A 25,783-nucleotide genomic window follows, 5' to 3' on the forward strand; every position below is an offset into this window, starting at 1 on the left:
ACTACTTACTCTCTCGCTCAACTACGAAGACGAGTTTACCACGATTTCCACCCCTCCCTCTATACCGCAGCAACACGTATTTTACACCCCTTTCACAACGCGCTTTTCGCGCCCCAACTCTCCCTAGCCGCGTGACTAACGAGCTCCGAGCTAAACCATATCGCAAATGTCAAAAATATGATGACAGGCTTAATATATATCACGCACGTGCGTTATGTTCCTCACGTACGTACAAAAATAATTAAAAAGGGAATGCAACACGAGGACTTCCCAGGAGGTCACCCATCCTAGTACTACTCTCGCCCAAGCACGCTTAACTTCGGAGTTCTGATGGGATCCGGTGCTTTAGTGCTGGTATGATCGCATCCGACATGTTACCCCCGGCTTCATCCCTTATGCTTCCCACTCCCACGTCCGCTGCAAAGACGGCTATACATTCTTACTACCATTACAACCGTCGCCTACTAATGGATAATGCCCTATACTACTTACTCTCTCGCTCAACTACGAAGACGAGTTTACCACGATTTCCACCCTCCCTCTATACCGCAGCAACACGTATTTTACACCCCTTTCACAACGCACTTTTCGCGCCCCAACTCTCCCTAGCCGCGTGACTAACGAGCTCCGAGCTAAAACATATCGCAAATGTCAAAAATATGATGACAGGCTTAATATATATCACGCACGTGCGTTCTGTTCCTCACGTACGTACAAAAATAATTAAAAAGGGAATGCAACACGAGGACTTCCCAGGAGGTCACCCATCCTAGTACTACTCTCGCCCAAGCACGCTTAACTTCGGAGTTCTGATGGGATCCGGTGCTTTAGTGCTGTTATGATCGCATGCAACATGTTACCCCCGGCTTCATCCCTTATGCTTCCCACTCCCACGTCCGCTGCAAAGACGGCTATACATTCTTACTACCATTACAACCGTCGCCTACTAATGGATAATGCCCTATACTACTTACTCTCTCGCTCAACTACGAAGACGAGTTTACCACGATTTCCACCCCTCCCTCTATACCGCAGCAACACGTATTTTACACCCCTTTCACAACGCGCTTTTCGCGCCCCAACTCTCCCTAGCCGCGTGACTAACGAGCTCCGAGCTAAAACATATCGCAAATGTCAAAAATATGATGACAGGCTTAATATATATCACGCACGTGCGTTCTGTTCCTCACGTACGTACAAAAATAATTAAAAAGGGAATGCAACACGAGGACTTCCCAGGAGGTCACCCATCCTAGTACTACTCTCGCCCAAGCACGCTTAACTTCGGAGTTCTGATGGGATACGGTGCTTTAGTGCTGGTATGATCGCATGCGACATGTTACCCCCGGCTTCATCCCTTATGCTTCCCACTCCCACGTCCGCTGCAAAGACGGCTATACATTCTTACTACCATTACAACCGTCGCCTACTAATGGATAATGCCCTATACTACTTACTCTCTCGCTCAACTACGAAGACGAGTTTACCACGATTTCCACCCCTCCCTCTATACCGCAGCAACACGTATTTTACACCCTTTCACAACGTGCTTTTCGCGCCCCAACTCTCCCTAGCCGCGTGACTAACGAGCTCCGAGCTAAAACATATCGCAAATGTCAAAAATATGATGACAGGCTTAATATATATCACGCACATGCGTTCTGTTCCTCACGTACGTACAAAAATAATTAAAAAGGGAATGCAACACGAGGACTTCCCAGGAGGTCACCCATCCTAGTACTACTCTCGCCCAAGCACGCTTAACTTCGGAGTTCTGATGGGATCCGGTGCTTTAGTGCTGGTATGATCGCATCCGACATGTTACCCCCGGCTTCATCCCTTATGCTTCCTACTCCCACGTCCGCTGCAAAGACGGCTATACATTCTTACTACCATTACAACCGTCGCCTACTAATGGATAATGCCCTATACTACTTACTCTCTCGCTCAACTACGAAGACGAGTTTACCACGATTTCCACCCCTCCCTCTATACCGCAGCAACACGTATTTTACACCCCTTTCACAACGCGCTTTTCGCGCCCCAACTCTCCCTAGCCGCGTGACTAACGAGCTCCGAGCTAAAACATATCGCAAATGTCAAAAATATGATGACAGGCTTAATATATATCACGCACGTGCGTTCTGTTCCTCACGTACGTACAAAAATAATTAAAAAGGGAATGCAACACGAGGACTTCCCAGGAGGTCACCCATCCTAGTACTACTCTCGCCCAAGCACGCTTAACTTCGGAGTTCTGATGGGATCCGGTGCTTTAGTGCTGGTATGATCGCATCCGACATGTTACCCCCGGCTTCATCCCTTATGCTTCCCACTCCCACGTCCGCTACAAAGACGGCTATACATTCTTACTACCATTACAATCGTCGCCTACTAATGGATAATGCCCTATACTACTTACTCTCTCGCTCAACTACGAAGACGAGTTTACCACGATTTCCACCCCTCCCTCTATACCGCAGCAACACGTATTTTACACCCCTTTCACAACGCGCTTTTCGCGCCCCAACTCTCCCTAGCCGCGTGACTAACGAGCTCCGAGCTAAAACATATCGCAAATGTCAAAAATATGATGACAGGCTTAATATATATCACGCACGTGCGTTCTGTTCCTCACGTACGTACAAAAATAATTAAAAAGGGAATGCAACACGAGGACTTCCCAGGAGGACATGTTACCCCCGGCTTCATCCCTTATGCTTCCCACTCCCACGTCCGCTACAAAGACGGCTATACATTCTTACTACCATTACAACCGTCGCCTACTAATGGATAATGCCCTATACTACTTACTCTCTCGCTCAACTACGAAGACGAGTTTACCACGATTTCCACCCCTCCCTCTATACCGCAGCAACACGTATTTTACACCCCTTTCACAACGCGCTTTTCGCGCCCCAACTCTCCCTAGCCGCGTGACTAACGAGCTCCGAGCTAAAACATATCGCAAATGTCAAAAATATGATGACAGGCTTAATATATATCACGCACGTGCGTTCTGTTCCTCACGTACGTACAAAAATAATTAAAAAGGGAATGCAACACGAGGACTTCCCAGGAGGTCACCCATCCTAGTACTACTCTCGCCCAAGCACGCTTAACTTCGAAGTTTTGATGGGATCCGGTGCTTTAGTGCTGGTATGATCGCATCCGACATGTTACCCCCGGCTTCATCCCTTATGCTTCCCACTCCCATGTCCGCTACAAAGACGGCTATACATTCTTACTACCATTACAACCGTCGCCTACTAATGGATAATGCCCTATACCACTTACTCTCTCGCTCAACTACGAAGACGAGTTTACCACGATTTCCACCCCTCCCTCTATACCGCAGCAACACGTATTTTACACCCCTTTCACAACGCGCTTTTCGCGCCCCAACTCTCCCTAGCCGCGTGACTAACGAGCTCCGAGCTAAAACACATCGCAAATGTCAAAAATATGATGACAGGCTTAATATATATCACGCACGTGCGTTCTGTTCCTCACGTACGTACAAAAATAATTAAAAAGGGAATGCAACACGAGGACTTCCCAGGAGGTCACCCATCCTAGTACTACTCTCGCCCAAGCACGCTTAACTTCGGAGTTCTGATGGGATCCGGTGCTTTAGTGCTGGTATGATCGCATCCGACATGTTACCCCCGGCTTCATCCCTTATGCTTCCCACTCCCACGTCCGCTACAAAGACGGCTATACATTCTTACTACCATTACAACCGTCGCCTACTAATGGATAATGCCCTATACTACTTACTCTCTCGCTCAACTACGAAGACGAGTTTACCACGATTTCCACCCCTCCCTCTATACCGCAGCAACACGTATTTTACACCCCTTTCACAACGCGCTTTTCGCGCCCCAACTCTCCCTAGCCGCGTGACTAACGAGCTCCGAGCTAAAACACATCGCAAATGTCAAAAATATGATGACAGGCTTAATATATATCACGCACGTGCATTCTGTTCCTCACGTACGTACAAAAATAATTAAAAAGGCAATGCAACACGAGGACTTCCCAGGAGGTCACCCATCCTAGTACTACTCTCGCCCAAGCACGCTTAACTTCGGAGTTCTGATGGGATCCGGTGCTTTAGTGCTGGTATGATCGCATCCGACATGTTACCCCCGGCTTCATCCCTTATGCTTCCCACTCCCACGTCCGCTACAAAGACGGCTATACATTCTTACTACCATTACAACCGTCGCCTACTAATGGATAATGCCCTATACTACTTACTCTCTCGCTCAACTACGAAGACGAGTTTACCACGATTTCCACCCCTCCCTCTATACCGCAGCAACACGTATTTTACACCCCTTTCACAACGCGCTTTTCGCGCCCCAACTCTCCCTAGCCGCGTGACTAACGAGCTCCGAGCTAAAACATATCGCAAATGTCAAAAATATGATGACAGGCTTAATATATATCACGCACGTGCGTTCTGTTCCTCACGTACGTACAAAAATAATTAAAAAGGGAATGCAACACGAGGACTTCCCAGGAGGTCACCCATCCTAGTACTACTCTCGCCCAAGCACGCTTAACTTCGGAGTTCTGATGGGATCCGGTGCTTTAGTGCTGGTATGATCGCATCCGACATGTTACCCCCGGCTTCATCCCTTATGCTTCCCACTCCCACGTCCGCTACAAAGACGGCTATACATTCTTACTACCATTACAACCGTCGCCTACTAATGGATAATGCCCTATACTACTTACTCTCTCGCTCAACTACGAAGACGAGTTTACCACGATTTCCACCCCTCCCTCTATACCGCAGCAACACGTATTTTACACCCCTTTCACAACGCGCTTTTCGCGCCCCAACTCTCCCTAGCCGCGTGACTAACGAGCTCCGAGCTAAAACACATCGCAAATGTCAAAAATATGATGACAGGCTTAATATATATCACGCACGTGCATTCTGTTCCTCACGTACGTACAAAAATAATTAAAAAGGGAATGCAACACGAGGACTTCCCAGGAGGTCACCCATCCTAGTACTACTCTCGCCCAAGCACGCTTAACTTCGGAGTTCTGATGGGATCCGGTGCTTTAGTGCTGGTATGATCGCATCCGACATGTTACCCCCGGCTTCATCCCTTATGCTTCCCACTCCCACGTCCGCTACAAAGACGGCTATACATTCTTACTACCATTACAACCGTCGCCTACTAATGGATAATGCCCTATACTACTTACTCTCTCGCTCAACTACGAAGACGAGTTTACCACGATTTCCACCCCTCCCTCTATACCGCAGCAACACGTATTTTACACCCCTTTCACAACGCGCTTTTCGCGCCCCAACTCTCCCTAGCCGCGTGACTAACGAGCTCCGAGCTAAAACATATCGCAAATGTCAAAAATATGATGACAGGCTTAATATATATCACGCACGTGCGTTCTGTTCCTCACGTACGTACAAAAATAATTAAAAAGGGAATGCAACACGAGGACTTCCCAGGAGGTCACCCATCCTAGTACTACTCTCGCCCAAGCACGCTTAACTTCGGAGTTCTGATGGGATCCGGTGCTTTAGTGCTGGTATGATCGCATCCGACATGTTACCCCCGGCTTCATCCCTTATGCTTCCCACTCCCACGTCCGCTACAAAGACGGCTATACATTCTTACTACCATTACAACCGTCGCCTACTAATGGATAATGCCCTATACTACTTACTCTCTCGCTCAACTACGAAGACGAGTTTACCACGATTTCCACCCCTCCCTCTATACCGCAGCAACACGTATTTTACACCCCTTTCACAACGCGCTTTTCGCGCCCCAACTCTCCCTAGCCGCGTGACTAACGAGCTCCGAGCTAAAACATATCGCAAATGTCAAAAATATGATGACAGGCTTAATATATATCACGCACGCACGTGCGTTCTGTTCCTCACGTAGGTACAAAAATAATTAAAAAGGGAATGCAACACGAGGACTTCCCAGGAGGTCACCCATCCTAGTACTACTCTCGCCCAAGCACGCTTAACTTCGGAGTTCTGATGAGATCCGGTGCTTTAGTGCTGGTATGATCGTATGCGACATGTTACCCCCGGCTTCATCCCTTATGCTTCCCACTCCCACGTCCGCTACAAAGACGGCTATACATTCTTACTACCATTACAACCGTCGCCTACTAATGGATAATGCCCTATACTACTTACTCTCTCGCTCAACTACGAAGACGAGTTTACCACGATTTCCACCCCTCCCTCTATACCGCAGCAACACGTATTTTACACCCCTTTCACAACGTGCTTTTCGCGCCCCAACTCTCCCTAGCCGCGTGACTAACGAGCTCCGAGCTAAAACATATCGCAAATGTCAAAAATATGATGACAGGCTTAATATATATCACGCACGTGCGTTCTGTTCCTCACGTACGTACAAAAATAATTAAAAAGGGAATGCAACACGAGGACTTCCCAGGAGGTCACCCATCCTAGTACTACTCTCGCCCAAGCACGCTTAACTTCGGAGTTCTGATGGGATCCGGTGCTTTAGTGCTGGTATGATCGCATCCGACATGTTACCCCCGGCTTCATCCCTTATGCTTCCCACTCCCACGTCCGCTACAAAGACGGCTATACATTCTTACTACCATTACAACCGTCGCCTACTAATGGATAATGCCCTATACTACTTACTCTCTCGCTCAACTACGAAGACGAGTTTACCACGATTTCCACCCCTCCCTCTATACCGCAGCAACACGTATTTTACACCCCTTTCACAACGCGCTTTTCGCGCCCCAACTCTCCCTAGCCGCGTGACTAACGAGCTCCGAGCTAAAACATATCGCAAATGTCAAAAATATGATGACAGGCTTAATATATATCACGCACGCACGTGCGTTCTGTTCCTCACGTAGGTACAAAAATAATTAAAAAGGGAATGCAACACGAGGACTTCCCAGGAGGTCACCCATCCTAGTACTACTCTCGCCCAAGCACGCTTAACTTCGGAGTTCTGATGAGATCCGGTGCTTTAGTGCTGGTATGATCGTATGCGACATGTTACCCCCGGCTTCATCCCTTATGCTTCCCACTCCCACGTCCGCTACAAAGACGGCTATACATTCTTACTACCATTACAACCGTCGCCTACTAATGGATAATGCCCTATACTACTTACTCTCTCGCTCAACTACGAAGACGAGTTTACCACGATTTCCACCCCTCCCTCTATACCGCAGCAACACGTATTTTACACCCCTTTCACAACGTGCTTTTCGCGCCCCAACTCTCCCTAGCCGCGTGACTAACGAGCTCCGAGCTAAAACATATCGCAAATGTCAAAAATATGATGACAGGCTTAATATATATCACGCACGTGCGTTCTGTTCCTCACGTACGTACAAAAATAATTAAAAAGGGAATGCAACACGAGGACTTCCCAGGAGGTCACCCATCCTAGTACTACTCTCGCCCAAGCACGCTTAACTTCGGAGTTCTGATGGGATCCGGTGCTTTAGTGCTGGTATGATCGCATCCGACATGTTACCCCCGGCTTCATCCCTTATGCTTCCCACTCCCACGTCCGCTGCAAAGACGGCTATACATTCTTACTACCATTACAACCGTCGCCTACTAATGGATAATGCCCTATACTACTTACTCTCTCGCTCAACTACGAAGACGAGTTTACCACGATTTCCACCCCTCCCTCTATACCGCAGCAACACGTATTTTACACCCCTTTCACAACGCGCTTTTCGCGCCCCAACTCTCCCTAGCCGCGTGACTAACGAGCTCCGAGCTAAAACATATCGCAAATGTCAAAAATATGATGACAGGCTTAATATATATCACGCACGTGCGTTCTGTTCCTCACGTACGTACAAAAATAATTAAAAAGGGAATGCAACACGAGGACTTCCCAGGAGGTCACCCATCCTAGTACTACTCTCGCCCAAGCACGCTTAACTTCGGAGTTCTGATGGGATCCGGTGCTTTAGTGCTGGTATGATCGCATCCGACATGTTACCCCCGGCTTCATCCCTTATGCTTCCCACTCCCACGTCCGCTACAAAGACGGCTATACATTCTTACTACCATTACAACCGTCGCCTACTAATGGATAATGCCCTATACTACTTACTCTCTCGCTCAACTACGAAGACGAGTTTACCACGATTTCCACCCCTCCCTCTATACCGCAGCAACACGTATTTTACACCCCTTTCACAATGCGCTTTTCGCACCCCAACTCTCCCTAGCCGCGTGACTAACGAGCTCCGAGCTAAAACATATCGCAAATGTCAAAAATATGATGACAGGCTTAATATATATCACGCACGTGCGTTCTGTTCCTCACGTACGTACAAAAATAATTAAAAAGGGAATGCAACACGAGGACTTCCCAGGAGGTCACCCATCCTAGTACTACTCTCGCCCAAGCACGCTTAACTTCGGAGTTCTGATGGGATCCGGTGCTTTAGTGCTGGTATGATCGCATCCGACATGTTACCCCCGGCTTCATCCCTTATGCTTCCCACTCCCACGTCCGCTACAAAGACGGCTATACATTCTTACTACCATTACAACCGTCGCCTACTAATGGATAATGCCCTATACTACTTACTCTCTCGCTCAACTACGAAGACGAGTTTACCACGATTTCCACCCCTCCCTCTATACCGCAGCAACACGTATTTTACACCCCTTTCACAACGCGCTTTTCGCACCCCAACTCTCCCTAGCCGCGTGACTAACGAGCTCCGAGCTAAAACATATCGCAAATGTCAAAAATATGATGACAGGCTTAATATATATCACGCACGTGCATTCCGTTCCTCACGTACGTACAAAAATAATTAAAAAGGGAATGCAACACGAGGACTTCCCAGGAGGTCACCCATCCTAGTACTACTCTCGCCCAAGCACGCTTAACTTCGGAGTTCTGATGGGATCCGGTGCTTTAGTGCTGGTATGATCGCATCCGACATGTTACCCCCGGCTTCATCCCTTATGCTTCCCACTCCCACGTCCGCTACAAAGACGGCTATACATTCTTACTACCATTACAACCGTCGCCTACTAATGGATAATGCCCTATACTACTTACTCTCTCGCTCAACTACGAAGACGAGTTTACCACGATTTCCACCCCTCCCTCTATACCGCAGCAACACGTATTTTACACCCCTTTCACAACGCGCTTTTCGCGCCCCAACTCTCCCTAGCCGCGTGACTAACGAGCTCCGAGCTAAAACATATCGCAAATGTCAAAAATATGATGACAGGCTTAATATATATCACGCACGCACGTGCGTTCTGTTCCTCACGTAGGTACAAAAATAATTAAAAAGGGAATGCAACACGAGGACTTCCCAGGAGGTCACCCATCCTAGTACTACTCTCGCCCAAGCACGCTTAACTTCGGAGTTCTGATGGGATCCGGTGCTTTAGTGCTGGTATGATCGCATGCGACATGTTACCCCCGGCTTCATCCCTTATGCTTCCCACTCCCACGTCCGCTACAAAGACGGCTATACATTCTTACTACCATTACAACCGTCGCCTACTAATGGATAATGCCCTATACTACTTACTCTCTCGCTCAACTACGAAGACGAGTTTACCACGATTTCCACCCCTCCCTCTATACCGCAGCAACACGTATTTGACACCCCTTTCACAACGTGCTTTTCGCGCCCCAACTCTCCCTAGCCGCGTGACTAACGAGCTCCGAGCTAAAACATATCGCAAATGTCAAAAATATGATGACAGGCTTAATATATATCACGCACGTGCGTTCTGTTCCTCACGTACGTACAAAAATAATTAAAAAGGGAATGCAACACGAGGACTTCCCAGGAGGTCACCCATCCTAGTACTACTCTCACCCAAGCACGCTTAACTTCGGAGTTCTGATGGGATCCGGTGCTTTAGTGCTGGTATGATCGCATCCGACATGTTACCCCCGGCTTCATCCCTTATGCTTCCCACTCCCACGTCCGCTGCAAAGACGGCTATACATTCTTACTACCATTACAACCGTCGCCTACTAATGGATAATGCCCTATACTACTTACTCTCTCGCTCAACTACGAAGATGAGTTTACCACGATTTCCACCCCTCCCTCTATACCGCAGCAACACGTATTTTACACCCCTTTCACAACGCGCTTTTCGCGCCCCAACTCTCCCTAGCCGCGTGACTAACGAGCTCCGAGCTAAAACATATCGCAAATGTCAAAAATATGATGACAGGCTTAATATATATCACGCACGTGCGTTCTGTTCCTCACGTACGTACAAAAATAATTAAAAAGGGAATGCAACACGAGGACTTCCCAGGAGGTCACCCATCCTAGTACTACTCTCACCCAAGCACGCTTAACTTCGGAGTTCTGATGGGATCCGGTGCTTTAGTGCTGGTATGATCGCATCCGACATGTTACCCCCGGCTTCATCCCTTATGCTTCCCACTCCCACGTCCGCTGCAAAGACGGCTATACATTCTTACTACCATTACAACCGTCGCCTACTAATGGATAATGCCCTATACTACTTACTCTCTCGCTCAACTACGAAGACGAGTTTACCACGATTTCCACCCCTCCCTCTATACCGCAGCAACACGTATTTTACACCCCTTTCACAACGCGCTTTTCGCGCCCCAACTCTCCCTAGCCGCGTGACTAACGAGCTCCGAGCTAAAACATATCGCAAATGTCAAAAATATGATGACAGGCTTAATATATATCACGCACGTGCGTTCTGTTCCTCACGTACGTACAAAAATAATTAAAAAGGGAATGCAACACGAGGACTTCCCAGGAGGTCACCCATCCTAGTACTACTCTCGCCCAAGCACGCTTAACTTCGGAGTTCTGATGGGATCCGGTGCTTTAGTGCTGGTATGATCGCATCCGACATGTTACCCCCGGCTTCATCCCTTATGCTTCCCACTCCCACGTCCGCTACAAAGACGGCTATACATTCTTACTACCATTACAACCGTCGCCTACTAATGGATAATGCCCTATACTACTTACTCTCTCGCTCAACTACGAAGACGAGTTTACCACGATTTCCACCCCTCCCTCTATACCGCAGCAACACGTATTTTACACCCCTTTCACAACGCGCTTTTCGCACCCCAACTCTCCCTAGCCGCGTGACTAACGAGCTCCGAGCTAAAACATATCGCAAATGTCAAAAATATGATGACAGGCTTAATATATATCACGCACGTGCATTCTCTTCCTCACGTACGTACAAAAATAATTAAAAAGGGAATGCAACACGAGGACTTCCCAGGAGGTCACCCATCCTAGTACTACTCTCGCCCAAGCACGCTTAACTTCGGAGTTCTGATGGGATCCGGTGCTTTAGTGCTGGTATGATCGCATCCGACATGTTACCCCCGGCTTCATCCCTTATGCTTCCCACTCCTACGTCCGCTACAAAGACGGCTATACATTCTTACTACCATTACAACCGTCGCCTACTAATGGATAATGCCCTATACTACTTACTCTCTCGCTCAACTACGAAGACGAGTTTACCACGATTTCCACCCCTCCCTCTATACCGCAGCAACACGTATTTTACACCCCTTTCACAACGCGCTTTTCGCGCCCCAACTCTCCCTAGCCGCGTGACTAACGAGCTCCGAGCTAAAACATATCGCAAATGTCAAAAATATGATGACAGGCTTAATATATATCACGCACGTGCGTTCTGTTCCTCATGTACGTACAAAAATAATTAAAAAGGGAATGCAACACGAGGACTTCCCAGGAGGTCACCCATCCTAGTACTACTCTCACCCAAGCACACTTAACTTCGGAGTTCTGATGGGATCCGGTGCTTTAGTGCTGGTATGATCGCATCCGACATGTTACCCCCGGCTTCATCCCTTATGCTTCCCACTCCCACGTCCGCTGCAAAGACGGCTATACATTCTTACTACCATTACAACCGTCGCCTACTAATGGATAATGCCCTATACTACTTACTCTCTCGCTCAACTACGAAGACGAGTTTACCACGATTTCCACCCCTCCCTCTATACCGCAGCAACACGTATTTTACACCCCTTTCACAACGCGCTTTTCGCGCCCCAACTCTCCCTAGCCGCGTGACTAACGAGCTCCGAGCTAAAACATATCGCAAATGTCAAAAATATGATGACAGGCTTAATATATATCACGCACGTGCGTTCTGTTCCTCACGTACGTACAAAAATAATTAAAAAGGGAATGCAACACGAGGACTTCCCAGGAGGTCACCCATCCTAGTACTACTCTCGCCCAAGCACGCTTAACTTCGGAGTTCTGATGGGATCCGGTGCTTTAGTGCTGGTATGATCGCATCCGACATGTTACCCCCGGCTTCATCCCTTATGCTTCCCACTCCCACGTCCGCTACAAAGACGGCTATACATTCTTACTACCATTACAACCGTCGCCTACTAATGGATAATGCCCTATACTACTTACTCTCTCGCTCAACTACGAAGACGAGTTTACCACGATTTCCACCCCTCCCTCTATACCGCAGCAACACGTATTTTACACCCCTTTCACAACGCGCTTTTCGCGCCCAACTCTCCCTAGCCGCGTGACTAACGAGCTCCGAGCTAAAACATATCGCAAATGTCAAAAATATGATGACAGGCTTAATATATATCACGCACGTGCGTTCTGTTCCTCACGTACGTACAAAAATAATTAAAAAGGGAATGCAACACGAGGACTTCCCAGGAGGTCACCCATCCTAGTACTACTCTCACCCAAGCACACTTAACTTCGGAGTTCTGATGGGATCCGGTGCTTTAGTGCTGGTATGATCGCATCCGACATGTTACCCCCGGCTTCATCCCTTATGCTTCCCACTCCCACGTCCGCTGCAAAGACGGCTATACATTCTTACTACCATTACAACCGTCGCCTACTAATGGATAATGCCCTATACTACTTACTCTCTCGCTCAACTACGAAGACGAGTTTACCACGATTTCCACCCCTCCCTCTATACCGCAGCAACACGTATTTTACACCCCTTTCACAACGCGCTTTTCGCGCCCCAACTCTCCCTAGCCGCGTGACTAACGAGCTCCGAGCTAAAACATATCGCAAATGTCAAAAATATGATGACAGGCTTAATATATATCACGCACGTGCGTTCTGTTCCTCACGTACGTACAAAAATAATTAAAAAGGGAATGCAACACGAGGACTTCCCAGGAGGTCACCCATCCTAGTACTACTCTCGCCCAAGCACGCTTAACTTCGGAGTTCTGATGGGATCCGGTGCTTTAGTGCTGGTATGATCGCATCCGACATGTTACCCCCGGCTTCATCCCTTATGCTTCCCACTCCCACGTCCGCTACAAAGACGGCTATACATTCTTACTACCATTACAACCGTCGCCTACTAATGGATAATGCCCTATACTACTTACTCTCTCGCTCAACTACGAAGACGAGTTTACCACGATTTCCACCCCTCCCTCTATACCGCAGCAACACGTATTTTACACCCCTTTCACAACGCGCTTTTCGCGCCCCAACTCTCCCTAGCCGCGTGACTAACGAGCTCCGAGCTAAAACATATCGCAAATGTCAAAAATATGATGACAGGCTTAATATATATCACGCACGTGCATTCTGTTCCTCACGTACGTACAAAAATAATTAAAAAGGGAATGCAACACGAGGACTTCCCAGGAGGTCACCCATCCTAGTACTACTCTCGCCCAAGCACGCTTAACTTCGGAGTTCTGATGGGATCCGGTGCTTTAGTGCTGGTATGATCGCATCCGACATGTTACCCCCGGCTTCATCCCTTATGCTTCCCACTCCCACGTCCGCTACAAAGACGGCTATACATTCTTACTACCATTACAACCGTCGCCTACTAATGGATAATGCCCTATACTACTTACTCTCTCGCTCAACTACGAAGACGAGTTTACCACGATTTCCACCCCTCCCTCTATACCGCAGCAACACGTATTTTACACCCCTTTCACAACGCGCTTTTCGCGCCCCAACTCTCCCTAGCCGCGTGACTAACGAGCTCCGAGCTAAAACATATCGCAAATGTCAAAAATATGATGACAGGCTTAATATATATCACGCACGTGCGTTCTGTTCCTCACGTACGTACAAAAATAATTAAAAAGGGAATGCAACACGAGGACTTCCCAGGAGGTCACCCATCCTAGTACTACTCTCGCCCAAGCACGCTTAACTTCGGAGTTCTGATGGGATCCGGTGCTTTAGTGCTGGTATGATCGCATCCGACATGTTACCCCCGGCTTCATCCCTTATGCTTCCCACTCCCACGTCCGCTGCAAAGACGGTTATACATTCTTACTACCATTACAACCGTCGCCTACTAATGGATAATGCCCTATACTACTTACTCTCTCGCTCAACTACGAAGACGAGTTTACCACGATTTCCACCCCTCCCTCTATACCGCAGCAACACGTATTTTACACCCCTTTCACAACGCGCTTTTCGCGCCCCAACTCTCCCTAGCCGCGTGACTAACGAGCTCCGAGCTAAAACATATCGCAAATGTCAAAAATATGATGACAGGCTTAATATATATCACGCACGTGCATTCTGTTCCTCACGTACGTACAAAAATAATTAAAAAGGGAATGCAACACGAGGACTTCCCAGGAGGTCACCCATCCTAGTACTACTCTCGCCCAAACACGCTTAACTTCGGAGTTCTGATGGGATCCGGTGCTTTAGTGCTGGTATGATCGCATCCGACATGTTACCCCCGGCTTCATCCCTTATGCTTCCCACTCCCACGTCCGCTGCAAAGACGGCTATACATTCTTACTACCATTACAACCGTCGCCTACTAATGGATAATGCCCTATACTACTTACTCTCTCGCTCAACTACGAAGACGAGTTTACCACGATTTCCACCCCTCCCTCTATACCGCAGCAACACGTATTTTACACCCCTTTCACAACGCGCTTTTCGCGCCCCAACTCTCCCTAGCCGCGTGACTAACGAGCTCCGAGCTAAAACATATCGCAAATGTCAAAAATATGATGACAGGCTTAATATATATCACGCACGTGCGTTCTGTTCCTCACGTACGTACAAAAATAATTAAAAAGGGAATGCAACACGAGGACTTCCCAGGAGGTCACCCATCCTAGTACTACTCTCGCCCAAGCACGCTTAACTTCGCAGTTCTGATGGGATCCGGTGCTTTAGTGCTGGTATGATCGCATTCGACATGTTACCCCCGGCTTCATCCCTTATGCTTCCCACTCCCACGTCCGCTACAAAGACGGCTATACATTCTTACTACCATTACAACCGTCGCCTACTAATGGATAATGCCCTATACTACTTACTCTCTCGCTCAACTACGAAGACGAGTTTACCACGATTTCCACCCCTCCCTCTATACCGCAGCAACACGTATTTTACACCCCTTTCACAACGCGCTTTTCGCGCCCCAACTCTCCCTAGCCGCGTGACTAACGAGCTCCGAGCTAAAACATATCGCAAATGTCAAAAATATGATGACAGGCTTAATATATATCACGCACGTGCGTTCTGTTCCTCACGTACGTACAAAAATAATTAAAAAGGGAATGCAACACGAGGACTTCCCAGGAGGTCACCCATCCTAGTACTACTCTCGCCCAAGCACGCTTAACTTCGGAGTTCTGATGGGATCCGGTGCTTTAGTGCTGGTATGATCGCATCCGACATGTTACCCCCGGCTTCATCCCTTATGCTTCCCACTCCCACGTCCGCTACAAAGACGGCTATACATTCTTACTACCATTACAGCCGTCGCCTACTAATGGATAATGCCCTATACTACTTACTCTCTCGCTCAACTACGAAGACGAGTTTACCACGATTTCCACCCCTCCCTCTATACCGCAGCAACACGTATTTTACACCCCTTTCACAACGCGCTTTTCGCGCCCCAACTCTCCCTAGCCGCGTGACTAACGAGCTCCGAGCTAAAACATATCGCAAATGTCAAAAATATGATGACAGGCTTAATATATATCACGCACGTACAAAAATAATTAAAAAGGGAATGCAACACGAGGACTTCCCAGGAGGTCACCCATCCTAGTACTACTCTCGCCCAAGCACGCTTAACTTCGGGGTTCTGATGGGATCCGGTGCTTTAGTGCTGCTATGATCGCATCCGACATGTTACCCCCGGCTTCATCCCTTATGCTTCCCACTCCCACGTCCGCTACAAAGACGGCTATACATTCTTACTACCATTACAACCGTCGCCTACTAATGGATAATGCCCTATACTACTTACTCTCTCGCTCAACTACGAAGACGAGTTTACCACGATTTCCACCCCTCCCTCTATACCGCAGCAACACGTATTTTACACCCCTTTCACAACGCGCTTTTCGCGCCCCAACTCTCCCTAGCCGCGTGACTAACGAGCTCCGAGCTAAAACATATCGCAAATGTCAAAAATATGATGACAGGCTTAATATATATCACGCACGTACAAAAATAATTAAAAAGGGAATGCAACACGAGGACTTCCCAGGAGGTCACCCATCCTAGTACTACTCTCGCCCAAGCACGCTTAACTTCGGAGTTCTGATGGGATCCGGTGCTTTAGTGCTGGTATGATCGCATCCGACATGTTACCCCCGGCTTCATCCCTTATGCTTCCCACTCCCACGTCCGCTACAAAGACGGCTATACATTCTTACTACCATTACAGCCGTCGCCTACTAATGGATAATGCCCTATACTACTTACTCTCTCGCTCAACTACGAAGACGAGTTTACCACGATTTCCACCCCTCCCTCTATACCGCAGCAACACGTATTTTACACCCCTTTCACAACGCGCTTTTCGCGCCCCAACTCTCCCTAGCCGCGTGACTAACGAGCTCCGAGCTAAAACATATCGCAAATGTCAAAAATATGATGACAGGCTTAATATATATCACGCACGTACAAAAATAATTAAAAAGGGAATGCAACACGAGGACTTCCCAGGAGGTCACCCATCCTAGTACTACTCTCGCCCAAGCACGCTTAACTTCGGGGTTCTGATGGGATCCGGTGCTTTAGTGCTGGTATGATCGCATCCGACATGTTACCCCCGGCTTCATCCCTTATGCTTCCCACTCCCACGTCCGCTACAAAGACGGCTATACATTCTTACTACCATTACAACCGTCGCCTACTAATGGATAATGCCCTATACTACTTACTCTCTCGCTCAACTACGAAGACGAGTTTACCACGATTTCCACCCCTCCCTCTATACCGCAGCAACACGTATTTTACACCCCTTTCACAACGCGCTTTTCGCGCCCCAACTCTCCCTAGCCGCGTGACTAACGAGCTCCGAGCTAAAACATATCGCAAATGTCAAAAATATGATGACAGGCTTAATATATATCACGCACGTACAAAAATAATTAAAAAGGGAATGCAACACGAGGACTTCCCAGGAGGTCACCCATCCTAGTACTACTCTCGCCCAAGCACGCTTAACTTCGGAGTTCTGATGGGATCCGGTGCTTTAGTGCTGGTATGATCACATCCGACATGTTACCCCCGGCTTCATCCCTTATGCTTCCCACTCCCACGTCCGCTACAAAGACGGCTATACATTCTTACTACCATTACAACCGTCGCCTACTAATGGATAATGCCCTATACTACTTACTCTCTCGCTCAACTACGAAGACGAGTTTACCACGATTTCCACCCCTCCCTCTATACCGCAGCAACACGTATTTTACACCCCTTTCAGAACGCGCTTTTCGCGCCCCAACTCTCCCTAGCCGCGTGACTAACGAGCTCCGAGCTAAAACATATCGCAAATGTCAAAAATATGATGACAGGCTTAATATATATCACGCACGTACAAAAATAATTAAAAAGGGAATGCAACACGAGGACTTCCCAGGAGGTCACCCATCCTAGTACTACTCTCGCCCAAGCACGCTTAACTTCGGAGTTCTGATGGGATCCGGTGCTTTAGTGCTGGTATGATCGCATCCGACATGTTACCCCCGGCTTCATCCCTTATGCTTCCCACTCCCACGTCCGCTACAAAGACGGCTATACATTCTTACTACCATTACAACCGTCGCCTACTAATGGATAATGCCCTATACTACTTACTCTCTCGCTCAACTACGAAGACGAGTTTACCACGATTTCCACCCCTCCCTCTATACCGCAGCAACACGTATTTTACACCCCTTTCACAACGCGCTTTTCGCGCCCCAACTCTCCCTAGCCGCGTGACTAACGAGCTCCGAGCTAAAACATATCGCAAATGTCAAAAATATGATGACAGGCTTAATATATATCACGCACGTACAAAAATAATTAAAAAGGGAATGCAACACGAGGACTTCCCAGGAGGTCACCCATCCTAGTACTACTCTCGCCCAAGCACGCTTAACTTCGGAGTTCTGATGGGATCCGGTGCTTTAGTGCTGGTATGATCGCATCCGACATGTTACCCCCGGCTTCATCCCTTATGCTTCCCACTCCCACGTCCGCTACAAAGACGGCTATACATTCTTACTACCATTACAGCCGTCGCCTACTAATGGATAATGCCCTATACTACTTACTCTCTCGCTCAACTACGAAGACGAGTTTACCACGATTTCCACCCCTCCCTCTATACCGCAGCAACACGTATTTTACACCCCTTTCACAACGCGCTTTTCGCGCCCCAACTCTCCCTAACCGCGTGACTAACGAGCTCCGAGCTAAAACATATCGCAAATGTCAAAAATATGATGACAGGCTTAATATATATCACGCACGTACAAAAATAATTAAAAAGGGAATGCAACACGAGGACTTCCCAGGAGGTCACCCATCCTAGTACTACTCTCGCCCAAGCACGCTTAACTTCGGGGTTCTGATGGGATCCGGTGCTTTAGTGCTGGTATGATCGCATCCGACATGTTACCCCCGGCTTCATCCCTTATGCTTCCCACTCCCACGTCCGCTACAAAGACGGCTATACATTCTTACTACCATTACAACCGTCGCCTACTAATGGATAATGCCCTATACTACTTACTCTCTCGCTCAACTACGAAGACGAGTTTACCACGATTTCCACCCCTCCCTCTATACCGCAGCAACACGTATTTTACACCCCTTTCACAACGCGCTTTTCGCGCCCCAACTCTCCCTAGCCGCGTGACTAACGAGCTCCGAGCTAAAACATATCGCAAATGTCAAAAATATGATGACAGGCTTAATATATATCACGCACGTACAAAAATAATTAAAAAGGGAATGCAACACGAGGACTTCCCAGGAGGTCACCCATCCTAGTACTACTCTCGCCCAAGCACGCTTAACTTCGGAGTTCTGATGGGATCCGGTGCTTTAGTGCTGGTATGATCGCATCCGACATGTTACCCCCGGCTTCATCCCTTATGCTTCCCACTCCCACGTCCGCTACAAAGACGGCTATACATTCTTACTACCATTACAACCGTCGCCTACTAATGGATAATGCCCTATACTACTTACTCTCTCGCTCAACTACGAAGACGAGTTTACCACGATTTCCACCCCTCCCTCTATACCGCAGCAACACGTATTTTACACCCCTTTCACAACGCGCTTTTCGCGCCCCAACTCTCCCTAGCCGCGTGACTAACGAGCTCCGAGCTAAAACATATCGCAAATGTCAAAAATATGATGACAGGCTTAATATATATCACGCACGTACAAAAATAATTAAAAAGGGAATGCAACACGAGGACTTCCCAGGAGGTCACCCATCCTAGTACTACTCTCGCCCAAGCACGCTTAACTTCGGAGTTCTGATGGGATCAGGTGCTTTAGTGCTGGTATGATCGCATCCGACATGTTACCCCCGGCTTCATCCCTTATGCTTCCCACTCCCACGTCCGCTACAAAGACGGCTATACATTCTTACTACCATTACAACCGTCGCCTACTAATGGATAATGCCCTATACTACTTACTCTCTCGCTCAACTACGAAGACGAGTTTACCACGATTTCCACCCCTCCCTCTATACCGCAGCAACACGTATTTTACACCCCTTTCACAACGCGCTTTTCGCGCCCCAACTCTCCCTAGCCGCGTGACTAACGAGCTCCGAGCTAAAACATATCGCAAATGTCAAAAATATGATGACAGGCTTAATATATATCACGCACGTACAAAACTAATTAAAAAGGGAATGCAACACGAGGACTTCCCAGGAGGTCACCCATCCTAGTACTACTCTCGCCCAAGCACGCTTAACTTCGGAGTTCTGATGGGATCCGGTGCTTTAGTGCTGGTATGATCGCATCCGACATGTTACCCCCGGCTTCATCCCTTATGCTTCCCACTCCCACGTCCGCTACAAAGACGGCTATACATTCTTACTACCATTACAACCGTCGCCTACTAATGGATAATGCCCTATACTACTTACTCTCTCGCTCAACTACGAAGACGAGTTTACCACGATTTCCACCCCTCCCTCTATACCGCAGCAACACGTATTTTACACCCCTTTCACAACGCGCTTTTCGCGCCCCAACTCTCCCTAGCCGCGTGACTAACGAGCTCCGAGCTAAAACATATCGCAAATGTCAAAAATATGATGACAGGCTTAATATATATCACGCACGTACAAAAATAATTAAAAAGGGAATGCAACACGAGGACTTCCCAGGAGGTCACCCATCCTAGTACTACTCTCGCCCAAGCACGCTTAACTTCGGAGTTCTGATGGGATCCGGTGCTTTAGTGCTGGTATGATCGCATCCGACATGTTACCCCCGGCTTCATCCCTTATGCTTCCCACTCCCACGTCCGCTACAAAGACGGCTATACATTCTTACTACCATTACAACCGTCGCCTACTAATGGATAATGCCCTATACTACTTACTCTCTCGCTCAACTACGAAGACGAGTTTACCACGATTTCCACCCCTCCCTCTATACCGCAGCAACACGTATTTTACACCCCTTTCACAACGCGCTTTTCGCGCCCCAACTCTCCCTAGCCGCGTGACTAACGAGCTCCGAGCTAAAACATATCGCAAATGTCAAAAATATGATGACAGGCTTAATATATATCACGCACGTACAAAAATAATTAAAAAGGGAATGCAACACGGGGACTTCCCAGGAGGTCACCCATCCTAGTACTACTCTCGCCCAAGCACGCTTAACTTCGGAGTTCTGATGGGATCCGGTGCTTTAGTGCTGGTATGATCGCATCCGACATGTTACCCCCGGCTTCATCCCTTATGCTTCCCACTCCCACGTCCGCTACAAAGACGGCTATACATTCTTACTACCATTACAACCGTCGCCTACTAATGGATAATGCCCTATACTACTTACTCTCTCGCTCAACTACGAAGACGAGTTTACCACGATTTCCACCCCTCCCTCTATACCGCAGCAACACGTATTTTACACCCCTTTCACAACGCGCTTTTCGCGCCCCAGCTCTCCCTAGCCGCGTGACTAACGAGCTCCGAGCTAAAACATATCGCAAATGTCAAAAATATGATGACAGGCTTAATATATATCACGCACGTGCGTTCTGTTCCTCACGTACGTACAAAAATAATTAAAAAGGGAATGCAACACGAGGACTTCCCAGGAGGTCACCCATCCTAGTACTACTCTCGCCCAAGCACGCTTAACTTCGGAGTTCTGATGGGATCCGGTGCTTTAGTGCTGGTATGATCGCATCCGACATGTTACCCCCGGCTTCATCCCTTATGCTTCCCACTCCCACGTCCGCTACAAAGACGACTATACATTCTTACTACCATTACAACCGTCGCCTACTAATGGATAATGCCCTATACTACTTACTCTCTCGCTCAACTACGAAGACGAGTTTACCACGATTTCCACCCCTCCCTCTATACCGCAGCAACACGTATTTTACACCCCTTTCACAACGCGCTTTTCGCGCCCCAGCTCTCCCTAGCCGCGTGACTAACGAGCTCCGAGCTAAAACATATCGCAAATGTCAAAAATATGATGACAGGCTTAATATATATCACGCACGTGCGTTCTGTTCCTCACGTACGTACAAAAATAATTAAAAAGGGAATGCAACACGAGGACTTCCCAGGAGGTCACCCATCCTAGTACTACTCTCGCCCAAGCACGCTTAACTTCGGAGTTCTGATGGGATCCGGTGCTTTAGTGCTGGTATGATCGCATCCGACATGTTACCCCCGGCTTCATCCCTTATGCTTCCCACTCCCACGTCCGCTACAAAGACGGCTATACATTCTTACTACCATTACAACCGTCGCCTACTAATGGGTAATGCCCTATACTACTTACTCTCTCGCTCAACTACGAAGACGAGTTTACCACGATTTCCACCCCTCCCTCTATACCGCAGCAACACGTATTTTACACCCCTTTCACAACGCGCTTTTCGCGCCCCAACTCTCCCTAGCCGCGTGACTAACGAGCTCCGAGCTAAAACATATCGCAAATGTCAAAAATATGATGACAGGCTTAATATATATCAAGCACGTGCGTTCTGTTCCTCACGTACGTACAAAAATAATTAAAAAGGGAATGCAACACGAGGACTTCCCAGGAGGTCACCCATCCTAGTACTACTCTCGCCCAAGCACGCTTAACTTCAGAGTTCTGATGGGATCCGGTGCTTTAGTGCTGGTATGATCACATCCGACATGTTACCCACGGCTTCATCCCTTATGCTTCCCACTCCCACGTCCGCTACAAAGACGGCTATACATTCTTACTACCATTACAACCGTCGCCTACTAATGGATAATACCCTATACTACTTACTCTCTCGCTCAACTACGAAGACGAGTTTACCACGATTTCCACCCCTCCCTCTATACCGCAGCAACACGTATTTTACACCCCTTTCACAACGCGCTTTTCGCGCCCCAACTCTCCCTAGCCGCGTGACTAACGAGCTCCGAGCTAAAACATATCGCAAATGTCAAAAATATGATGACAGGCTTAATATATATCACGCACGTACAAAAATAATTAAAAAGGGAATGCAACACGAGGACTTCCCAGGAGGTCACCCATCCTAGTACTACTCTCGCCCAAGCACGCTTAACTTCGGAGTTCTGATGGGATCCGGTGCTTTAGTGCTGGTATGATCGCATCCGACATGTTACCCCCGGCTTCATCCCTTATGCTTCCCACTCCCACGTCCGCTACAAAGACGGCTATACATTCTTACTACCATTACAACCGTCGCCTACTAATGGATAATGCCCTATACTACTTACTCTCTCGCTCAACTACGAAGACGAGTTTACCACGATTTCCACCCCTCCCTCTATACCGCAGCAACACGTATTTTACACCCCTTTCACAACGCGCTTTTCGCGCCCCAACTCTCCCTAGCCGCGTGACTAACGAGCTCCGAGCTAAAACATATCGCAAATGTCAAAAATATGATGACAGGCTTAATATATATCACGCACGTACAAAAATAATTAAAAAGGGAATGCAACACGAGGACTTCCCAGGAGGTCACCCATCCTAGTACTACTCTCGCCCAAGCACGCTTAACTTCGGAGTTCTGATGGGATCCGGTGCTTTAGTGCTGGTATGATCGCATCCGACATGTTACCCCCGGCTTCATCCCTTATGCTTCCCACTCCCACGTCCGCTACAAAGACGGCTATACATTCTTACTACCATTACAACCGTCGCCTACTAATGGATAATGCCCTATACTACTTACTCTCTCGCTCAACTACGAAGACGAGTTTACCACGATTTCCACCCCTCCCTCTATACCGCAGCAACACGTATTTTACACCCCTTTCACAACGCGCTTTTCGCGCCCCAACTCTCCCTAGCCGCGTGACTAACGAGCTCCGAGCTAAAACATATCGCAAATGTCAAAAATATGATGACAGGCTTAATATATATCACGCACGTACAAAAATAATTAAAAAGGGAATGCAACACGAGGACTTCCCAGGAGGTCACCCATCCTAGTACTACTCTCGCCCAAGCACGCTTAACTTCGGAGTTCTGATGGGATCCGGTGCTTTAGTGCTGGTATGATCGCATCCGACATGTTACCCCCGGCTTCATCCCTTATGCTTCCCACTCCCACGTCCGCTACAAAGACGGCTATACATTCTTACTACCATTACAACCGTCGCCTACTAATGGATAATGCCCTATACTACTTACTCTCTCGCTCAACTACGAAGACGAGTTTACCACGATTTCCACCCCTCCCTCTATACCGCAGCAACACGTATTTTACACCCTTTCACAACGCGCTTTTCGCGCCCCAACTCTCCCTAGCCGCGTGACTAACGAGCTCCGAGCTAAAACATATCGCAAATGTCAAAAATATGATGACAGGCTTAATATATATCACGCACGTGCGTTCTGTTCCTCACGTACGTACAAAAATAATTAAAAAGGGAATGCAACATGAGGACTTCCCAGGAGGTCACCCATCCTAGTACTACTCTCGCCCAAGCACGCTTAACTTCGGAGTTCTGATGGGATCCGGTGCTTTAGTGCTGGTATGATCGCATCCGACATGTTACCCCCGGCTTCATCCCTTATGCTTCCCACTCCCACGTCCGCTGCAAAGACGGCTATACATTCTTACTACCATTACAACCGTCGCCTACTAATGGATAATGCCCTATACTACTTACTCTCTCGCTCAACTACGAAGACGAGTTTATCACGATTTCCACCCCTCCCTCTATACCGCAGCAACACGTATTTTACACCGCTTTCACAACGCGCTTTTCGCGCCCCAACTCTCCCTAGCCGCGTGACTAACGAGCTCCGAGCTAAAACATATTGCAAATGTCAAAAATATGATGACAGGCTTAATATATATCACGCACGTGCGTTCTGTTCCTCACGTACGTACAAAAATAATTAAAAAGGGAATGCAACACGAGGACTTCCCAGGAGGTCACCCATCCTAGTACTACTCTCGCCCAAGCACGCTTAACTTCGGAGTTCTGATGGGATCCGGTGCTTTAGTGCTGGTATGATCGCATCGCACATGTTACCCCCGGCTTCATCCCTTATGCTTCCCACTACCACGTCCGCTGCAAAGACGGCTATACATTCTTACTACCATTACAACCGTCGCCTACTAATGGATAATGCCCTATACTACTTACTCTCTCGCTCAACTACGAAGACGAGTTTATCACGATTTCCACCCCTCCCTCTATACCGCAGCAACACGTATTTTACACCCCTTTCACAACGCGCTTTTCGCGCCCCAACTCTCCCTAGCCGCGTGACTAACGAGCTCCGAGCTAAAACATATCGCAAATGTCAAAAATATGATGACAGGCTTAATATATATCAAGCACGTGCGTTCTGTTCCTCACGTACGTACAAAAATAATTAAAAAGGGAATGCAACACGAGGACTTCCCAGGAGGTCACCCATCCTAGTACTACTCTCGCCCAAGCACGCTTAACTTCAGAGTTCTGATGGGATCCGGTGCTTTAGTGCTGGTATGATCGCATCCGACATGTTACCCACGGCTTCATCCCTTATGCTTCCCACTCCCACGTCCGCTACAAAGACGGCTATACATTCTTACTACCATTACAACCGTCGCCTACTAATGGATAATACCCTATACTACTTACTCTCTCGCTCAACTACGAAGACGAGTTTACCACGATTTCCACCCCTCCCTCTATACCGCAGCAACACGTATTTTACACCCCTTTCACAACGCGCTTTTCGCGCCC

The 25,783-nt window shown here is 48.1% G+C and overlaps 53 non-coding genes across 53 annotated transcripts; all 53 read right to left on the reverse strand.

The window, feature by feature from the left end:
- Positions 1 to 249: 249 nt before the first annotated feature.
- On the reverse strand, positions 250 to 368 carry LOC147969065 (5S ribosomal RNA). Its single transcript, XR_015607098.1, has one exon. It is a non-coding gene; the product is annotated as a 5S ribosomal RNA (ribosomal RNA).
- A 363-nt stretch (positions 369 to 731) lies between these two features.
- LOC147969066 (5S ribosomal RNA) lies at positions 732 to 850 on the reverse strand. The gene has a single exon (XR_015606591.1). It is a non-coding gene; the product is annotated as a 5S ribosomal RNA (ribosomal RNA).
- Positions 851 to 1,214: 364 nt separating this feature from the next.
- LOC147969067 (5S ribosomal RNA) lies at positions 1,215 to 1,333 on the reverse strand. Its single transcript, XR_015606667.1, has one exon. It is a non-coding gene; the product is annotated as a 5S ribosomal RNA (ribosomal RNA).
- A 363-nt stretch (positions 1,334 to 1,696) lies between these two features.
- Positions 1,697 to 1,815, reverse strand: LOC147969068 (5S ribosomal RNA). The gene has a single exon (XR_015607099.1). It is a non-coding gene; the product is annotated as a 5S ribosomal RNA (ribosomal RNA).
- Positions 1,816 to 2,179: 364 nt separating this feature from the next.
- Positions 2,180 to 2,298, reverse strand: LOC147969069 (5S ribosomal RNA). Its single transcript, XR_015607100.1, has one exon. It is a non-coding gene; the product is annotated as a 5S ribosomal RNA (ribosomal RNA).
- Positions 2,299 to 3,054: 756 nt separating this feature from the next.
- LOC147969070 (5S ribosomal RNA) lies at positions 3,055 to 3,173 on the reverse strand. The gene has a single exon (XR_015606687.1). It is a non-coding gene; the product is annotated as a 5S ribosomal RNA (ribosomal RNA).
- A 364-nt stretch (positions 3,174 to 3,537) lies between these two features.
- On the reverse strand, positions 3,538 to 3,656 carry LOC147969071 (5S ribosomal RNA). The gene has a single exon (XR_015607101.1). It is a non-coding gene; the product is annotated as a 5S ribosomal RNA (ribosomal RNA).
- Positions 3,657 to 4,020: 364 nt separating this feature from the next.
- On the reverse strand, positions 4,021 to 4,139 carry LOC147969072 (5S ribosomal RNA). Its single transcript, XR_015606137.1, has one exon. It is a non-coding gene; the product is annotated as a 5S ribosomal RNA (ribosomal RNA).
- Positions 4,140 to 4,503: 364 nt separating this feature from the next.
- Positions 4,504 to 4,622, reverse strand: LOC147969073 (5S ribosomal RNA). The gene has a single exon (XR_015607102.1). It is a non-coding gene; the product is annotated as a 5S ribosomal RNA (ribosomal RNA).
- Positions 4,623 to 4,986: 364 nt separating this feature from the next.
- LOC147969074 (5S ribosomal RNA) lies at positions 4,987 to 5,105 on the reverse strand. Its single transcript, XR_015607103.1, has one exon. It is a non-coding gene; the product is annotated as a 5S ribosomal RNA (ribosomal RNA).
- A 364-nt stretch (positions 5,106 to 5,469) lies between these two features.
- On the reverse strand, positions 5,470 to 5,588 carry LOC147969075 (5S ribosomal RNA). The gene has a single exon (XR_015607104.1). It is a non-coding gene; the product is annotated as a 5S ribosomal RNA (ribosomal RNA).
- Positions 5,589 to 5,956: 368 nt separating this feature from the next.
- Positions 5,957 to 6,075, reverse strand: LOC147969076 (5S ribosomal RNA). Its single transcript, XR_015606682.1, has one exon. It is a non-coding gene; the product is annotated as a 5S ribosomal RNA (ribosomal RNA).
- A 364-nt stretch (positions 6,076 to 6,439) lies between these two features.
- LOC147969077 (5S ribosomal RNA) lies at positions 6,440 to 6,558 on the reverse strand. Its single transcript, XR_015607105.1, has one exon. It is a non-coding gene; the product is annotated as a 5S ribosomal RNA (ribosomal RNA).
- A 368-nt stretch (positions 6,559 to 6,926) lies between these two features.
- Positions 6,927 to 7,045, reverse strand: LOC147969078 (5S ribosomal RNA). Its single transcript, XR_015606683.1, has one exon. It is a non-coding gene; the product is annotated as a 5S ribosomal RNA (ribosomal RNA).
- Positions 7,046 to 7,409: 364 nt separating this feature from the next.
- On the reverse strand, positions 7,410 to 7,528 carry LOC147969079 (5S ribosomal RNA). Its single transcript, XR_015607106.1, has one exon. It is a non-coding gene; the product is annotated as a 5S ribosomal RNA (ribosomal RNA).
- A 364-nt stretch (positions 7,529 to 7,892) lies between these two features.
- Positions 7,893 to 8,011, reverse strand: LOC147969080 (5S ribosomal RNA). Its single transcript, XR_015607107.1, has one exon. It is a non-coding gene; the product is annotated as a 5S ribosomal RNA (ribosomal RNA).
- A 364-nt stretch (positions 8,012 to 8,375) lies between these two features.
- On the reverse strand, positions 8,376 to 8,494 carry LOC147969081 (5S ribosomal RNA). Its single transcript, XR_015607108.1, has one exon. It is a non-coding gene; the product is annotated as a 5S ribosomal RNA (ribosomal RNA).
- A 364-nt stretch (positions 8,495 to 8,858) lies between these two features.
- LOC147969082 (5S ribosomal RNA) lies at positions 8,859 to 8,977 on the reverse strand. Its single transcript, XR_015607109.1, has one exon. It is a non-coding gene; the product is annotated as a 5S ribosomal RNA (ribosomal RNA).
- A 368-nt stretch (positions 8,978 to 9,345) lies between these two features.
- Positions 9,346 to 9,464, reverse strand: LOC147969083 (5S ribosomal RNA). The gene has a single exon (XR_015605869.1). It is a non-coding gene; the product is annotated as a 5S ribosomal RNA (ribosomal RNA).
- Positions 9,465 to 9,828: 364 nt separating this feature from the next.
- Positions 9,829 to 9,947, reverse strand: LOC147969084 (5S ribosomal RNA). Its single transcript, XR_015606070.1, has one exon. It is a non-coding gene; the product is annotated as a 5S ribosomal RNA (ribosomal RNA).
- A 364-nt stretch (positions 9,948 to 10,311) lies between these two features.
- On the reverse strand, positions 10,312 to 10,430 carry LOC147969085 (5S ribosomal RNA). Its single transcript, XR_015606071.1, has one exon. It is a non-coding gene; the product is annotated as a 5S ribosomal RNA (ribosomal RNA).
- A 364-nt stretch (positions 10,431 to 10,794) lies between these two features.
- Positions 10,795 to 10,913, reverse strand: LOC147969086 (5S ribosomal RNA). The gene has a single exon (XR_015607110.1). It is a non-coding gene; the product is annotated as a 5S ribosomal RNA (ribosomal RNA).
- Positions 10,914 to 11,277: 364 nt separating this feature from the next.
- LOC147969087 (5S ribosomal RNA) lies at positions 11,278 to 11,396 on the reverse strand. Its single transcript, XR_015607111.1, has one exon. It is a non-coding gene; the product is annotated as a 5S ribosomal RNA (ribosomal RNA).
- A 364-nt stretch (positions 11,397 to 11,760) lies between these two features.
- On the reverse strand, positions 11,761 to 11,879 carry LOC147969088 (5S ribosomal RNA). Its single transcript, XR_015606365.1, has one exon. It is a non-coding gene; the product is annotated as a 5S ribosomal RNA (ribosomal RNA).
- A 364-nt stretch (positions 11,880 to 12,243) lies between these two features.
- LOC147969089 (5S ribosomal RNA) lies at positions 12,244 to 12,362 on the reverse strand. The gene has a single exon (XR_015607113.1). It is a non-coding gene; the product is annotated as a 5S ribosomal RNA (ribosomal RNA).
- Positions 12,363 to 12,725: 363 nt separating this feature from the next.
- On the reverse strand, positions 12,726 to 12,844 carry LOC147969090 (5S ribosomal RNA). Its single transcript, XR_015606366.1, has one exon. It is a non-coding gene; the product is annotated as a 5S ribosomal RNA (ribosomal RNA).
- Positions 12,845 to 13,208: 364 nt separating this feature from the next.
- Positions 13,209 to 13,327, reverse strand: LOC147969091 (5S ribosomal RNA). The gene has a single exon (XR_015607114.1). It is a non-coding gene; the product is annotated as a 5S ribosomal RNA (ribosomal RNA).
- Positions 13,328 to 13,691: 364 nt separating this feature from the next.
- On the reverse strand, positions 13,692 to 13,810 carry LOC147969092 (5S ribosomal RNA). Its single transcript, XR_015607115.1, has one exon. It is a non-coding gene; the product is annotated as a 5S ribosomal RNA (ribosomal RNA).
- Positions 13,811 to 14,174: 364 nt separating this feature from the next.
- LOC147969093 (5S ribosomal RNA) lies at positions 14,175 to 14,293 on the reverse strand. The gene has a single exon (XR_015607116.1). It is a non-coding gene; the product is annotated as a 5S ribosomal RNA (ribosomal RNA).
- A 364-nt stretch (positions 14,294 to 14,657) lies between these two features.
- Positions 14,658 to 14,776, reverse strand: LOC147969094 (5S ribosomal RNA). The gene has a single exon (XR_015605880.1). It is a non-coding gene; the product is annotated as a 5S ribosomal RNA (ribosomal RNA).
- Positions 14,777 to 15,140: 364 nt separating this feature from the next.
- LOC147969095 (5S ribosomal RNA) lies at positions 15,141 to 15,259 on the reverse strand. The gene has a single exon (XR_015606537.1). It is a non-coding gene; the product is annotated as a 5S ribosomal RNA (ribosomal RNA).
- A 364-nt stretch (positions 15,260 to 15,623) lies between these two features.
- Positions 15,624 to 15,742, reverse strand: LOC147969096 (5S ribosomal RNA). Its single transcript, XR_015607117.1, has one exon. It is a non-coding gene; the product is annotated as a 5S ribosomal RNA (ribosomal RNA).
- Positions 15,743 to 16,084: 342 nt separating this feature from the next.
- LOC147969097 (5S ribosomal RNA) lies at positions 16,085 to 16,203 on the reverse strand. The gene has a single exon (XR_015606699.1). It is a non-coding gene; the product is annotated as a 5S ribosomal RNA (ribosomal RNA).
- A 342-nt stretch (positions 16,204 to 16,545) lies between these two features.
- Positions 16,546 to 16,664, reverse strand: LOC147969098 (5S ribosomal RNA). The gene has a single exon (XR_015607118.1). It is a non-coding gene; the product is annotated as a 5S ribosomal RNA (ribosomal RNA).
- A 342-nt stretch (positions 16,665 to 17,006) lies between these two features.
- Positions 17,007 to 17,125, reverse strand: LOC147969099 (5S ribosomal RNA). Its single transcript, XR_015606378.1, has one exon. It is a non-coding gene; the product is annotated as a 5S ribosomal RNA (ribosomal RNA).
- Positions 17,126 to 17,467: 342 nt separating this feature from the next.
- On the reverse strand, positions 17,468 to 17,586 carry LOC147969100 (5S ribosomal RNA). Its single transcript, XR_015605788.1, has one exon. It is a non-coding gene; the product is annotated as a 5S ribosomal RNA (ribosomal RNA).
- Positions 17,587 to 17,928: 342 nt separating this feature from the next.
- LOC147969101 (5S ribosomal RNA) lies at positions 17,929 to 18,047 on the reverse strand. The gene has a single exon (XR_015607119.1). It is a non-coding gene; the product is annotated as a 5S ribosomal RNA (ribosomal RNA).
- Positions 18,048 to 18,389: 342 nt separating this feature from the next.
- On the reverse strand, positions 18,390 to 18,508 carry LOC147969102 (5S ribosomal RNA). Its single transcript, XR_015607120.1, has one exon. It is a non-coding gene; the product is annotated as a 5S ribosomal RNA (ribosomal RNA).
- Positions 18,509 to 18,850: 342 nt separating this feature from the next.
- Positions 18,851 to 18,969, reverse strand: LOC147969103 (5S ribosomal RNA). The gene has a single exon (XR_015606379.1). It is a non-coding gene; the product is annotated as a 5S ribosomal RNA (ribosomal RNA).
- A 342-nt stretch (positions 18,970 to 19,311) lies between these two features.
- Positions 19,312 to 19,430, reverse strand: LOC147969104 (5S ribosomal RNA). The gene has a single exon (XR_015607121.1). It is a non-coding gene; the product is annotated as a 5S ribosomal RNA (ribosomal RNA).
- Positions 19,431 to 19,772: 342 nt separating this feature from the next.
- LOC147969105 (5S ribosomal RNA) lies at positions 19,773 to 19,891 on the reverse strand. Its single transcript, XR_015606325.1, has one exon. It is a non-coding gene; the product is annotated as a 5S ribosomal RNA (ribosomal RNA).
- Positions 19,892 to 20,233: 342 nt separating this feature from the next.
- LOC147969106 (5S ribosomal RNA) lies at positions 20,234 to 20,352 on the reverse strand. The gene has a single exon (XR_015607122.1). It is a non-coding gene; the product is annotated as a 5S ribosomal RNA (ribosomal RNA).
- Positions 20,353 to 20,694: 342 nt separating this feature from the next.
- LOC147969107 (5S ribosomal RNA) lies at positions 20,695 to 20,813 on the reverse strand. Its single transcript, XR_015607123.1, has one exon. It is a non-coding gene; the product is annotated as a 5S ribosomal RNA (ribosomal RNA).
- A 342-nt stretch (positions 20,814 to 21,155) lies between these two features.
- Positions 21,156 to 21,274, reverse strand: LOC147969108 (5S ribosomal RNA). Its single transcript, XR_015605724.1, has one exon. It is a non-coding gene; the product is annotated as a 5S ribosomal RNA (ribosomal RNA).
- A 364-nt stretch (positions 21,275 to 21,638) lies between these two features.
- On the reverse strand, positions 21,639 to 21,757 carry LOC147969109 (5S ribosomal RNA). The gene has a single exon (XR_015607125.1). It is a non-coding gene; the product is annotated as a 5S ribosomal RNA (ribosomal RNA).
- A 364-nt stretch (positions 21,758 to 22,121) lies between these two features.
- On the reverse strand, positions 22,122 to 22,240 carry LOC147969110 (5S ribosomal RNA). The gene has a single exon (XR_015607126.1). It is a non-coding gene; the product is annotated as a 5S ribosomal RNA (ribosomal RNA).
- A 364-nt stretch (positions 22,241 to 22,604) lies between these two features.
- Positions 22,605 to 22,723, reverse strand: LOC147969111 (5S ribosomal RNA). Its single transcript, XR_015606215.1, has one exon. It is a non-coding gene; the product is annotated as a 5S ribosomal RNA (ribosomal RNA).
- A 342-nt stretch (positions 22,724 to 23,065) lies between these two features.
- LOC147969112 (5S ribosomal RNA) lies at positions 23,066 to 23,184 on the reverse strand. Its single transcript, XR_015607127.1, has one exon. It is a non-coding gene; the product is annotated as a 5S ribosomal RNA (ribosomal RNA).
- Positions 23,185 to 23,526: 342 nt separating this feature from the next.
- Positions 23,527 to 23,645, reverse strand: LOC147969113 (5S ribosomal RNA). The gene has a single exon (XR_015607128.1). It is a non-coding gene; the product is annotated as a 5S ribosomal RNA (ribosomal RNA).
- A 342-nt stretch (positions 23,646 to 23,987) lies between these two features.
- Positions 23,988 to 24,106, reverse strand: LOC147969114 (5S ribosomal RNA). Its single transcript, XR_015607129.1, has one exon. It is a non-coding gene; the product is annotated as a 5S ribosomal RNA (ribosomal RNA).
- Positions 24,107 to 24,469: 363 nt separating this feature from the next.
- On the reverse strand, positions 24,470 to 24,588 carry LOC147969115 (5S ribosomal RNA). The gene has a single exon (XR_015606407.1). It is a non-coding gene; the product is annotated as a 5S ribosomal RNA (ribosomal RNA).
- Positions 24,589 to 24,952: 364 nt separating this feature from the next.
- LOC147969116 (5S ribosomal RNA) lies at positions 24,953 to 25,071 on the reverse strand. The gene has a single exon (XR_015606188.1). It is a non-coding gene; the product is annotated as a 5S ribosomal RNA (ribosomal RNA).
- A 364-nt stretch (positions 25,072 to 25,435) lies between these two features.
- LOC147969117 (5S ribosomal RNA) lies at positions 25,436 to 25,554 on the reverse strand. The gene has a single exon (XR_015605931.1). It is a non-coding gene; the product is annotated as a 5S ribosomal RNA (ribosomal RNA).
- Positions 25,555 to 25,783: the final 229 nt, after the last annotated feature.

The sequence above is a fragment of the Triticum urartu genome, chromosome 5A, assembly GCF_056163025.1.
Source record: "Triticum urartu cultivar PI428250 chromosome 5A, HENAU_Tu73, whole genome shotgun sequence".
Taxonomy (NCBI): domain Eukaryota; kingdom Viridiplantae; phylum Streptophyta; class Magnoliopsida; order Poales; family Poaceae; genus Triticum; species Triticum urartu.